Source organism: Macaca nemestrina, chromosome 17 (assembly GCF_043159975.1).
Source record: "Macaca nemestrina isolate mMacNem1 chromosome 17, mMacNem.hap1, whole genome shotgun sequence".
NCBI lineage: Eukaryota > Metazoa > Chordata > Mammalia > Primates > Cercopithecidae > Macaca > Macaca nemestrina.
The window spans coordinates 72,053,783-72,067,294 of record NC_092141.1 but is presented as its reverse complement, the minus strand read 5'-3'; the positions used below and the strand labels follow the sequence as shown (position 1 = coordinate 72,067,294).

Below are 13,512 nucleotides of genomic sequence, written 5' to 3'. Positions count from 1 at the left end.
GAGAACAGCATTCACACATGTAATTTCATTTCTTTACAAGAATTATGACATAAAACATTAAAATCTCATAATTAAGTACATTCTAATGAACACATTTCCATACTTCTGCTTTTGTTATATAGTATATTTACACTCACTGTAAATACATGTAAGTTACATTAAATAGATCACGGAGTTGTCTTTTGTTACTTCTGAAATTCCAGCTATGTTCTGACAATCCTCTCAAAACAGATGTTCTTAAATGGAAGTCAAAATGTTCTGCAGCATGTGGGTAATTTCTTATGAATGTATAATATACACGTACATAAATCTATATAGAGACATAAATATCTAGATACAGAGGGGATCAGGAGAGAGGAAGAAAGACAATGTTTAACGTTTTATTTCGTGCTCATATCCCTAAGAGGATCTATCTACCTGGGAAATGCTGCAAGAAGCACTCCACTGACAGTATCCATGTTGTTGCTCTTTATGCCAATTTACTGTATTCTTTTTATTTCACCACCCCAACACCAAGAACATACAAGAATATTTTATTACTGCCGTTCTCTGTAATTAACCATTGTGATAGATACTGGCTCCAACCCCTTAAAATGCCTGAAAATCTATCCCTTTTGTTCACCATACTGTTTTGTATTCCTCATTACAGATATTTTCACCTGTGCAAAAATCAGGAAAAGGGCACATACGAAAAATACTTCCCTTTGCCTAATGATTTTGAACTTAAAATTATGGTCAAGACGTTTGGGGTTTTGTTTGTGTCTTTTCCTGGAGAGGATCAGAGAAGAGAGTGAAAGACACCCGAAACACCAAATCTTCTTCCTAATGTTAATTATCATTGTTTATGTTTTGTGAAGACCATTCTAAACATTCCACACCTGGAACTGAAGACTGGATACAATTGTACCAGTGCTCTACACGCTGATGGCAAAACCTGGAATTATTTTAGCCCTATTTTTTCTTTCCCATCTCACAGCCAGACACAATTTGCTTTTTTTCTTTCACGTGGTTACTTTCTCTATCTCAAAAAAAAATAGCTTATCACAGCTCCTCCAGATTTCCTATGGCAAAATAACTAGGAATAAGCCTTATTAATCTTTTATTATGCTGCACCTCCTTTCCCAGAGGAATTATTAATATCGCTAATAACACTTCGACCATGAATCTCAACGCCACACAGGCCAGCCCATCCTGTGCTTTACCTGGCACATTTCACAACTACTTTTATGCTGCATTCTGGGGGCACATTTTGCAACTCGTTCTGCACCACATTCCCTGCCACGTTTAGCAATCCGCCTCGCATCTTATCCTTGGTCTCCGTCATCCAGAGACGCTCTAGGTACCAAATTCCATGACACCTTCGGTGACAGCCAAGTGGCGACCCCAGACGCCTCTGAAGCCCGCTTTGGTGTCATATTCGGAGCCAGTCTTCCCCATGCCTTGGACACCGAGGCACTTCGCTGCCCCTTTCGCCGTCTCCCCGCTCGCCCCCGCCCCTCTCCCCGGAGCCGAGGCTGTGGAGGCGAACGACCCTGTCACTGAAGGGACCTTTCCTCGCCCTGCTCCCCAGACCCCTTACCTGCCGCTCTGAGGGGCTCTCTGCACCTCCGGGTCAAGCCCCAGTCCTCGGGGTCTCCTGTGAGGACCGCGCCGCCCGCCGGCGCCGCCCGCGATTCCCAGAGCACCTCGCAGCCCTCCGACGCCCCGCGGCGGGTCTGCACCCCGGAACGGCGCGGCGGGGCCTCGCAGCCGGCGAGCGCAGCCCGCGGCGGTGCTCCTGTCAGCGGCGGCTCGGGGGCCAGCTCCAGCCCCTCGGCTCGGCTCGGCGGCGGCGGGCGCCTCGCTCCGCCTAGCGCGCGGCACAGCCGGGAGGTGAGCGCGAGGGGGATGGGAATGGGGGCGGGGCCGCCCGAAGGAGGCGCGGAGGGCGGTGGCGGCGGGAGGGCAGCGCCAGCAGCCCGGGGCCGGGCGCTCGGAGCGCTCGCAGCTTCCCCCGTCGGGCGGGCGGCTCGCGCGAGGCGGCTGTGCCAGCGGGCCCCGCCGGAGCAGCGCGCCCAGCAACCCGCGCCCGGCCGGCCGCTCGCTAGCGCCGCCGCCGCGCTGGGGGCGTCGCACCCTCGGAGGCCGCCCGCAGCCCCGCCCCCTCTGGGCCGGGGTGGGGAGGGGCGCGAGCGCGGAGGGAGCGCGCGTGCGTGGGGGCGCGTGCGTGGTGGAGCGCGCGCGCCCCCGCCCCTTCCACAGCTTGGGGGTGGGGAACGGCTGGAAGAGGGAGTGGGGGCGCAGCCCTCCTCCGCGCGGAGAGATGGGGCCCTGGTTCTGGCCCTCTGGGATGTCCTGGCATTTCTGATATCCCCGGGGGGCTCGGACTTGTGGGTGGCATTTGGAGGGGCAGCGGGGAGGAAGCTCGGTAACTGACAAGGCCCTACATAGTTGGGCTCCGCCCCCAGGGGTGATGTCACTCTCGAGGTGGCTGCTGCTGTCACGTGCGCCCATTTCAGGGCCTGTCCTCCTGCTTTGATGACCGGAACGCTCCCCTAGATCTCCCCCACTTCGGTCACCTCAGGCACACATCACTCGGAGAGTCCTTGAAGCCTACAAGTGTCAGTTATTCTTTCCCGAATTCTCAATGGTAGTTTGTAGACGGCTTCAAAAGGCCACGGTTGGCTGTGGGGAGAATCAGAATGAGAAAGAAAAACAAAACAACAGTGGGGTTGGTGGGGAGACGGAGACGTATTTAGAATAATGGCTGAAAATTCACCAACCACAGCTTACGAGCCTGAGGTAAAGTCGCGGCGCTGCTTCTGTCACTGCCAGGTTGGCTAAGAAGTAACGTGGTTTTAAGAGCTGGTGGCAAGGGCGGGAAAGCCACCACATTAATGCCTCGTCGAACGATGTTAGGTTATATTTCACCCTCCACCTAGATCTTCTTCCCCTCTACTCTTTCCCTCCTGTCATAAAACAGCAAGTCGACTGTGGAAGATGTTTAGGACATAAACATCTTCGCGCGCTGCAAGACGATGCGAAGCAATCACCGTGACCAACTGTGCCTGGCCCGCCTTCCCTTCCATAAACTGAGATGACCTTTCGTGGTCATCCAACTTCTTAATCAGATGCCGTGATGGGAAATAGATGCGCCAAATTACATCAATCAAGGAAGCTCTGTGGAGTTTCCAAGGTAGAGAGGTTTGTTTGATAATGGCGCTTTAATCTACCCCATCCCGTAGCACTTCATCCAGGAGTTTCTTCGATTTTCAAAAATTAGTATTAATTTCAGAACAATAAAGAAATTGGACATGAACATATCCATCCAACAGCTCTTCTTTACAGTGAATGCTTACAAAGTCAGAGCTAGAGCAGCTTTGAATAGTACAGCTAACATGGCAAGGTGAAGGGCTGACATACGGAATTTTTTGGTGTTAACTCCAGAAAGTTAGATTAATATAACGAAAACCCATCTACCTATGATGTTAGAGACAAGGCAGTGATTACTTACAGGGGAATTGATTGAGAGGAGACAGGAGCGAGCCTTCTGGTTTGCTGGAAATATTCAGTATCTTGATCTAGTTAATGGTTACCCGGGTGTATACATATGCAAAAAGATCTGTGCGCTTCATGTCAGTTTTTTAAAATCACGTACACACAAAGAAGCATTGCAAAGTCATCATCACTGGAGTCGGAAAACCTCGGTTTGAATCTCAGTATCACACAACACTTACCTGCTATGTGACCTTGAACAGGTCTCTGGACCTTCCTTTCTTCATCTGTCTAAAGTGGGTGATATTAGTACTTACTTCACAGATGGATGTAAGGATGAAACGAAATTTTGGAAAATACTTAACACAAAGCCTGTTACACAATAAGGACTCAGGAAACAGGAGCTATTATGTTATCCTTCTTACCCTCGAATTTACCCTATTTAATTCTCCTTCGGTCTTTTTTAATTTATTTTTAAGATTACTTGGTATCTAAGCCTTTCCCTGCGAGTTTCACTGAGACTAATAACATTCCATCTCTGAGAAATAACAAAAGGCAGTCAGGGGTGTAATATTGGTTTTCAAACTAGTTCAGGTGGCAGTCCCTAGAAATTATGGTGCTCAATGTGGAGCATCATGAAATGCTGATAGACTTAACTCTGCCATATGGAATTGACACAATTTTACAAGCACTAAATCTGGCTATTTTATGGTTATGCAAATCTCCACATATTAAAAAAATGGGGGCTTTTTTTGTTGTTGCTGTTCTTTTTTCTGAGACAGAGTCTCGACCTGTCACCCAGGCTGGAGTGCAGTGGCGCCATCTCAGCTTACTGCAACCTCTGCCTCCTGAGTTCAAGTGATTTTCATGCCTCAGCCTCCTTCCCAAGTAGCTGGGATTATAGGCACACACCATCACCCCTGGCTAATTTTTGTATTTTAGGTACAGATGGGGTTTTACTATGTTGACGAGGCTGGTCTGGAACTCCTGACCTCATGTGATCCACCCAACTTGGCCTCCCAAACTGCTGGGATCACAGGCGTGAGCCACTGTGTCCAGCCAAAAAATGATGTGTTTTTAAGAGATAATATGTCTGTGTTTTTCTCTTTAAATTTATTTGCAACTTTTTTACAAGGTAAGAAGTACCAAAAAATTAATAATAATTCACAAAATGAAAACCTTTAAACCCATTTTTCCTGGAAATTAGAAAAACACCATAATTGTTCAATTTTAGCAACAGAGCTCTTTATTGGATTTACCCACAGTAAGCTCTGATAGCTGTAACCCACATGGTCTCCTGCACTGATAAAGTGAGTAACTCTGACTCACTGTCTTCATCATACTTCCAAAGATCAGTCCCCACTGCTTTTAGCCAACCTTTCCCAAACCCCATTTTCATGTGGGCAGTGTCCAGGAATGAACTCACTGCTTCACTCTTTTGATCATCCACCATCCTTCTATTCTGCCAATTCTCTTCCAGGTAGTTCTACTGTCCAGCCTTATAATTTGCTGCCACACTCTAACTTTGAGGAGGAAACAATATGTCCCTGACAGAGTTGTGGGTGGGGCATAGTAGGGACAGAGAGCAACATTGCAGTGAGAAGTCACCTCTGTTCTCTACTCCTCTCCCTGATTCCCTTTTCTGTCACTGTTACCTGAAATCCTGAGAATGCTAATTTTATTACCTACTAAAAATCCATTCCAGTAAAGATGTTAATTTAGTCTATAACTTAAATTTGGAAACGTAACGTATGCCGTGTAATAAGAACGTGCAAATAATTGTTCATCACATAGCCCATCCTTACTCTGTACCTCCCAACATTTTAGCATCATCTGTATTATTCAAAATGCCCTTTCTTGCCCTTTCACCTCTGCACTATCAACCACCTCTGCATATGGTGTCTTCTCTGGCTACCCCTAAGTCTCTCTAGCTATCTATCTATCTTTTTTTTTTTTTTTTTTTTTTTTTGAGACAGGGTCTCACCCCCATCACCCAGGCTGGAGTGCAGTGGCACCATCATGGCTCACTGCAGCCTCTACTTCCCAGACTCAGGTGACCTTTCCACCTGAGCCTCCTGAGTAGCTGAGACCAAAGGTGCACATCACCATGCCCAGCTAATTTTTTATATTGTTATATAGTTGGAGTCTCGCCATGTTGCCCAGGCTGGTCTCGAACTCCTGGGCTCAAGCAATCCACCTGCCTCAGCCTCCCAAAATGCTGGGATTGCAGGTATGAGCCACTGTGCCCAGCCCTCTAAGTCTCTTAAGTAAACCATCAGGTTCACCTTTTTCTACCCTTTTCCCTTAACTCTCTCCCCCTAAATAAAAAGTAATACCATCCACCACTGAGTGATCACCTACTGGCAGCAAATATTTCACCAGCTACTTTATATGCACAACCTCATTTAATCCCCACAACATCCTATCAGATAAGTATTATGTTAATTTTTTAGATGAGGGGGGTCCTGAGAGGTTGAATAACCAGCCCAATTTTACACTCAATGATAGGTAGAGCCACAGACTGAACCTAGACATAAACTTTATTCTCTATCAGTTACCCTGGAGATTGCCATACAAAGTGTAAAGGAGAACAAAGAATACATATTTTTTAAATGTGAGTTGCCAGTTGCTCATGCCTGTAATCCCAGAGTCTCAGAAGACTGAGACAGGAGGATCACTTGAGGCCAGGAGTTGGAGGCCACAGCGAGCTATGATTGCACCACTGCTGTCCAGCCAAGGCAACAGAGTAAGACCCCCACTTAAAAAAAAAAAAAAGGAAGCCATGTCACACAATGAAAGGATTTCTAAAAGGTTGATGTAAATGAGACTTTCCTCACTGATTGTTTTTCATAATCTCATTTCTTGTTGATCTGTGATTAATTACTTACCCAAGAGCTTCAACATTTTCCCCACCAACTCTACCTCAGCCTTTTGATGAATATTTGATATTTCTAGATGAACACTTAAAAACATTTCCACATAGAGGAGCTACTACTTAAAAGAAGTTTCCAGTAAATCCCTTTTTTGTAAAATGAAAAATGCATGTAAAATGTGAATAAACAAATGCTCATATATTTTTACATTGACATTTATAAATGTTTGACAAATATTTACACCTACTGTTCGTATATAGCTGTGATAAGTGCCATGGGGCATATAGAATTGATTGGAGGAAAGTCTTGCCTACTTAACTGTCATAATCTATTTGAGAAACAGAATGCTGAAAACATTTAAATATATAATATAGTGTATTATAGAATTAAGTCTCAACATGAATAAAACAGCAAGTTCTGCAACAAAATACAAGAAGGAGGGATGCAAGTTTGACTGGGATGGTATAGAATTGCTTCTTGAGAAAAGCAGAATAGGAAAAAGAAATGGTTGGAAAGAAGGAAGGAAGGGCCCTGAGAGCTCAACAAAAGTCCAGAGGAGGGAATGAATATGACAACCTCTTAGGTCAAAGAATGGATCTCTTTTGAAGATGAGTTGCTTTCTTAATAAAGACATGAACTCAGCTGCCATTAGGACATGTTCTCTCTCTCATTTCTGACCTTTTTGTATTAGGCTCTGTCTCTTCTCATTCTGCATCTGAGCATTCTCTCTGTTTCTCAGGCTCATGTGTTGTAAAATATATCAGCTAACAGCATTCACAGATTTAGCTGCTAAGGAGAGACTGACTTGATTCTCTGGATATAGAGTACAAAAATTCCAGGAAGGGCTCTGATTGGCCCAGCTTGGATCAAGAGCTCTCTTGCAGCAAATTCCAGGGGTGTACATTATAAATTGTGCAACATGTGTTTAAGTATGAACGCATTTATTTTCTCTGAAGAGGGGACCCATTGGTTCCATTAGATTCTCAAAGGAAGGGATTTGTAATTCAAAAGCAGTAAAGAGCTACTACAAATACCAAATATGCCAAAACCATCTCTCATTTCTTCTCTCCCAAACCAGCCCTTCTGACTCCCCTGCTCTGTCACTGATACCCCAGTCTTCTAGACTGCTAGACTTGTTACCTTGTTGTGTTTTGATACTTCACTGTTCTTTACTCCCTGCATTTAGTTATTCGGTAGATTATGTTAATTTTTCCCATGCAGTGGTTGTTAGAACTATTCTTTTCTGTTTCCACAGGCACAATCCTTGACTATCAGCTGTCATCTTCTTTAGCTCACTAAATAGTAACATCTTCTTAACCAGATTCTTACCAGTTGTCCCTTCCTTCTCAAATCCACCTTATTAGGTGAGTGTTTTAAACTGCCTTTCTGTCATTCTTCTGCTGAAAGACTCCATGGTGTCACCTTTCCTGGGCAGTAAGAAAGACCCCGTGCAGTCTGGTCCAGGCCCATCTTTCTAACCTTTTACCAACTGATGTCTTATCTCCTTACTAGTAAATGCTGTCCTATTCAGCCACACCTGTTGCTCAATGATCTGTTCTTTAAATGTGAAATGTGTCTATTTGTAGTTCACATCAATGTTTGTCTTTATTAAGAAAACAACTCATCCTCAAAAGAGGTCCATTCTTTGACCTAAGAGGTTGGTCCCTTCCCTCTCTTCTCCATCCATTTCTTTTTACTGCTTTGCTTTCCTCAAGAAAGCGAAGTAGAACTCCAGAAGAAGTTCCATACCATCCCAGTGAAAGTTGTATCCCTCCTTCTGTGATTTATTACAGAACTTACTGTTTTACTCATGTTGACACTTAATTCTGTAGTATACTATGTTACATATTATATATTTAAATGTTTTAAGCCTCTTGTTTCTTAAATACATTACAGGTTCTGAGGGATAGTCCAGTCCTTTAATGAGTCTGGAATTCCATACAGGCGGACGCCTAGTTAATTTTTTACACATTCTTACCCAGTTTCTTACTTAATACATTCCTGGTAATATATACAAATGTCGATTATGCAAAAATTAAATGCACTGAATATTATAGAAGCACAGCTTCTTTTCTAGGGAGCTGAAAAATAGTATTCAATTCCTACTTGCAATTCACCTTTTTTTTTTTTTGAGACAGAGTTTAACTCTTGTTGTCCAGGCTGGAGTACAGTGGCGCAATCTCGGCTCACTGCAACTTCTGCCTCCTGGGTTCAAGCAATTCTCCTGCCTCAGCCTCCTGAGTAGCTAGGATTACAGTGTGCACCACCATGCCCAGCTAATGTTGTATTTTTTTAGCAGAGATGGGGTTTCACCATGTGGGTCAGGCTGGTCTCAATCTCCTGAGCTCAAATGATCCACCCTCCTCGGCCTCCCAAAGTGCTGGGATTACAGGTGTGAGCCACCACGCCTGGCCTAATTCACCTTTAAGATACAATCTTTGATAATGTATTTCCAGCAGGTATTATATGTTCTACTTTTGTCCTAATTAATATCTACCTGACAGGGTAAGTTAAAGTTTCACGGCTTTGTATGTAGCCAATGACTCCTCCTTTGCTCAATTGTATTGTTTCAAAAACCTGTGCTGCTTATTACTAGCATCAGCATTTTTATTTTTCCATTTTCGACTCATAGTTGTAATGGTGAGGAAAATGTAATAAAGTTTCAAATGATTACATAAACATATACCAAAAATAGTGATGCTACTGAAAATAGGCTCTGCTGGGCATGATGGTTCATGCCTGTAATCCTAGCACTTTAGAAAGCAGAGGTGAGAGTATCGCTTGAGCCCAATAGTTAGAGACCAGCCCAGGCAACATAGTGAGACCCTATCTCTACAAAAAATAAATAATATCCAGGCGTGGTAACACAGGCCCGTAGTCCCAGCTACTCAGGAGGCTGAGGCAGGAGGATCACTTAAGCCAGGAAGTCGAGGCTGCAGTGAGCCATGATCATGTCACTGCACTCCAGCTTGGGCAACAGAGTGAGAAAAAAAAAAAAAAGATAAAGGAAAAGAAAAGAAAATAGACTCTTGACTTGTAGGCTGCGCCACTGTACAAGAGCTTAAAATATCCAGTCATCAGCAGATCAGCAGATGCATAAATGTCACAATTCAATGTATAAAAAGTGACTGAGGGATGACATTGTATAATGCAAGAAAGTTTTAGTTGATCTAAAGTTGAAACCTCTTTGCGCTGGTAGCTCACACATTTATTTTTCAAGAGCAATATGTTTTAAAAAATGCCAAAATACAAAGATTATGCCACCGAGCCACCACATATAAGACCTGAATTTTGAGTTGATTCTCCAATAGTTGTATGGGTTTTCATGAACCTGATATATGCCCTCACTCAGAGCACATAAGTAGTTATAAGGTCGTTAATAAATATTACTATATTCCACCTATAGGGAATTCAAAATTCAATAAAAGACTGGGATATCTCCTGGAAGCCAAGGATAAGAGTATGGTGGATCTGTAGACTCAACTGCTGTTAGGAAATGTTCTGTCTCTCACTTTTGACCTTTTTTTTTTTTTTTTTTTCTATCAGACTGTCATTCTGTCTCTCTCTTCTCATTCTGCATTTGATTTAGCTACAGGGTAGGGTGGGGTGGGGGGCAGTCAGCAGCAAAGGAGAAAGATTGGCCATTGCAGAGAATGAGCCCACAATCATGGCTTAGTACCACAGCCCATATCAATTAGGCATGAGTAAAAGTAAAGGTAAGCATACAAAGAGTAGTGTAAATTGTTTTATTTCGTATAATGGAATACACTTAAATTTCTTTTTAATCAAATGAGGCTTTAGACAGATGTCAATTTTTTTTTAAATAAGACAATTATAGTTGGTTGATGTGAAATGTAGAGAGGTTTTAATTATTTAAAATAATGGTGGGGGCGTGTGCCTATAGTCCCAGCTACTGGGGAGACTGAAGTACGAGCATTGCTTGAACCTGGGAGACAGAGGTTGCAGTGAGCCGAGATTGTACCACTGTGCTCCAGCCTGGGCAACAGAGAGAGACTCTGTCTCAAAAAAAAAAAAAAAAAGGAAAATAAACATAAAAAATGTATAGAAGAGGTGGGGGAAAGAAGGTATAGATTGAAGGTATAGAGGTAGAGGAAATGAAGGTATAGATTGGACCTTATCCCATTCAGCTGAAGCCCAATGAGCTTCAGATTGACTACGTTGAGTCAATCCAGCCTGACACACACCCTAAAAGGAACAAAGGGGAGTAAAGAATCAGAATTCAGGCTGGGCGTGGTGGCTTATGCCTGTAACCCCAGCACTTTGGGAGGCCAAGGCAGGTGGATCACGAGGTCAGGAGTTTGAGACCAGCCTGGCCAACATGGTGAAACCCCATCTTTACTAAAAATACAAAAATTAGCTGGGCGTGGTGGCGCGCACCTGTAGAGTCCCGGCTACTCAGGAGGCTGGGGCAGGATAATCTCTTGAACCTGGGAGGCGGAGGTTGCAGTGAGCCGAGATCGCACCACTACACTCCAGCCTGGAGACAACAGAGTGAGACTCTGTCTAAAAAAAAAAAAGAATCAGAATACAATAGAGGAAAAGGGAAAGGGGCATTTTAACATATTGTTACCAATCTAGTAATTGTAATGAAACTTCATTTCATTACCGACTTGGAACTTGTCTATCTGAAAATCTGATCTATCAGGAGCACAGCAAAGAACCAAGGGAATAAAGGAGATGGAAAAAGGCCTCTGGAGAAACGGAGATCACTATGTTCATGCCCTGAAGATCATGCCCATTACTCCTAGACATTCATCAAAGCCCCTTCTCAGAGGCTATTTTTACTTGGATTTGATTTTAGAAAAGTTGGCAATCTGATCTTCAAACCCATAGAAAAGTAAAAGCAATAAACTGGAAGGAGAAGAAACTATCACAGCAGTCATGCAGACAGCAGTGAGAAGAGAAAGCTGGAAAGCTGGATGACTTTTTTTTTTTTTTTTATTTTGAGGTGGAATCTTTCTCACACAGGTTGGAGTGCAGTGGCGCTATCTCGGCTCACTGCAACCTCTGTCTCCTGGGTTCAAGCAATTATTATTATTATTTTGAGATGGAGTCTCCCTCTGTCGCCCAGCCTGGAGTGCAGTGGTGCGATCTTGACTCACTGCAACCTCCGCCTCTCAGGTTCAAGCGAGTCTCCAGCCTCAGCCTCTCGAGTAGCCAGGATTACAGGCACCCACCTCCACGCCCAGCTAATTTTGTGTAGTTTTAGTAGAGATGGGGTTTTACCATGTTGGCCAGGCTGGTCTCAAACTCCTGACCTCGTGATTCACCCGACTCAGCCTCCCAAATTGCTGGGATTACAGGCATGAGCCACCACTCCTGGCACTCAAGAAATTCTTGTGCTTCAACCTCCCAAGTAGCCACCACCACGCCCAGCTAATTTTTTTGTATTTTTAGTAGAGATAGTGTTTCACCATATCAGCCAGGCTGGTCTCGAACTTCTTGCCTCAAGTGATACACCAGCATCAGCCTCCCAAGGTGCTGGAATTACAGGCACGAGCCATGACGCCCAGCTGAAAGCTAAATGTCTTTAAGCAAGGTGTAGATGAAAAAAAAAGTGTAAATATTAACTTAATGATCAAAAAACACAGTAATTTAATTCCTTTAGCATAGGGGAAAACAGCCCTACATACCTCTGTAAGCCTTGGGGAAGAAACTTTTAAAACTGATATCTATATTAACCGTGAGTAAACAAGAAGGTTAAATTACATTCAGTATAAAGACACTCCCTGAGTTAGGCAACACTCAACTTTATGTAAATAGTTCCATAAGGCACATAATAAAATTTTAAGATGTGGGAGGTTTCATATCACATTAATAAATGCAAATAAGTCAAGTATACAAATGAACACTACAAAGTAGGTACATAAGGCCAGAAGTTGCAGATATAAGGAGATAATGGCCCTCTATGGGCAATCTTGCAGAGCTCTGTTCCCACGCAGATTCTCACTGCATTGGCTGGTGTTATGACACTGCTATTTGTGTATTTCCCATTTTATTACTTTCTAATTGTATTTGTCAGGGTTCTCTAAAGGGACAGAACTAATAGGATATACATATATATGAAGGGGAGTTTATTAGGAGAATTAACTCACAGGATCACAAAGTGAAGTCCCACAATAGGCCGTCTGCAAGCAGAGGAGCAAGGAAGCCAGTCTGAGTCCCAAAACCTCTAAAATAGGGAAGCCGACAGTGCAGCCTTCAGTCTGTGGCGGAAGGTCCAAAAGCCCCTGGCAAATCACTGGTGTAAGCCCAAGACTCCAAAAGTTGAAGAACTTGGAATCTGATGTTCAAGGGCAGGAAACATCCAGAACGGGAGAAAGATGAAGTCCAGAAGACTCAGCAAGTCTGCTCTTTACAATTTCTTCTGCCTGCTTTATTCTAGCCACGCTGACAGCTGATTAGATGGTACCCACCTAAATTGAGGGTGGGTCTGCCTCTCCCAGTCCACTGACTCAAATGTTAATCTTCTTTGGCAACACCCTCACAGACACACCCAGGAAAAATACTTTGCATCCTTCAATCCAATCAAGTTGACATTCAATATTAGCCATCACACTAATCATGTCCCCAAAGTAACTAAGTGATAGGAAGACTACAGGATGAGTCTGTGAATAAGTAAATTGAATAGAAGCAAAATATTTAAAATTTAAACAATTATGTATGAAGATATTTTCAACTTATCATAATTTTGTGTTATCCAAGACCTTTCAGGGAATGTCTATATTGTGCATAAGAAATAACACTTATAGGCCGGGCATGGTGGCTCATGCCTATAATCCCAGCACTTTGGGAGACCTAGGAGGGCAGATCACCTGAGGTCGGGAGTTTGAGACCAGCCTGACCAACATGGAGAAACACCATCTCTACTAAAAATACAAAATTACCTGGGTGTGGTGGTGCGCACCTGTAATCCCAGCTACTTGGGAGGCTAAGGCAGGAGAATCGCTTGAACCTGGGAGGCGGAGGTTGCGGTGAGCCAAGATCACACCATTGCACTCCAGCCTGGGCAACAAGACCAAAACTCCATCTCAAAACAATAAAACACACTTTGGGAGGCTGAGGCAGGTGGATCACGAGGTCAGGAGTTCGAGACCAGCCTGACCAACATGGTGAAACCCCGTCTTTACTAAAATACCAAAAT

The 13,512-nt window shown here is 43.8% G+C and overlaps 1 protein-coding gene across 3 annotated transcripts in view; it reads right to left on the bottom strand.

Moving 5' to 3' along the window:
* The window catches only part of LOC105483054 (tetratricopeptide repeat, ankyrin repeat and coiled-coil containing 2), a 475,702-nt gene extending 473,984 nt beyond the window's left edge, over positions 1-1,718 (bottom strand). For all 3 annotated transcript variants that reach the window (XM_011743607.3, XM_071083397.1, XM_011743615.3), the window contains exon 1: positions 1,580-1,718. The gene's annotated coding sequence lies outside the window, so the exon portion shown is untranslated. The remainder of the gene's footprint in view (positions 1-1,579) is intronic.
* Between the last annotated feature and the right edge of the window lie 11,794 nt (positions 1,719-13,512).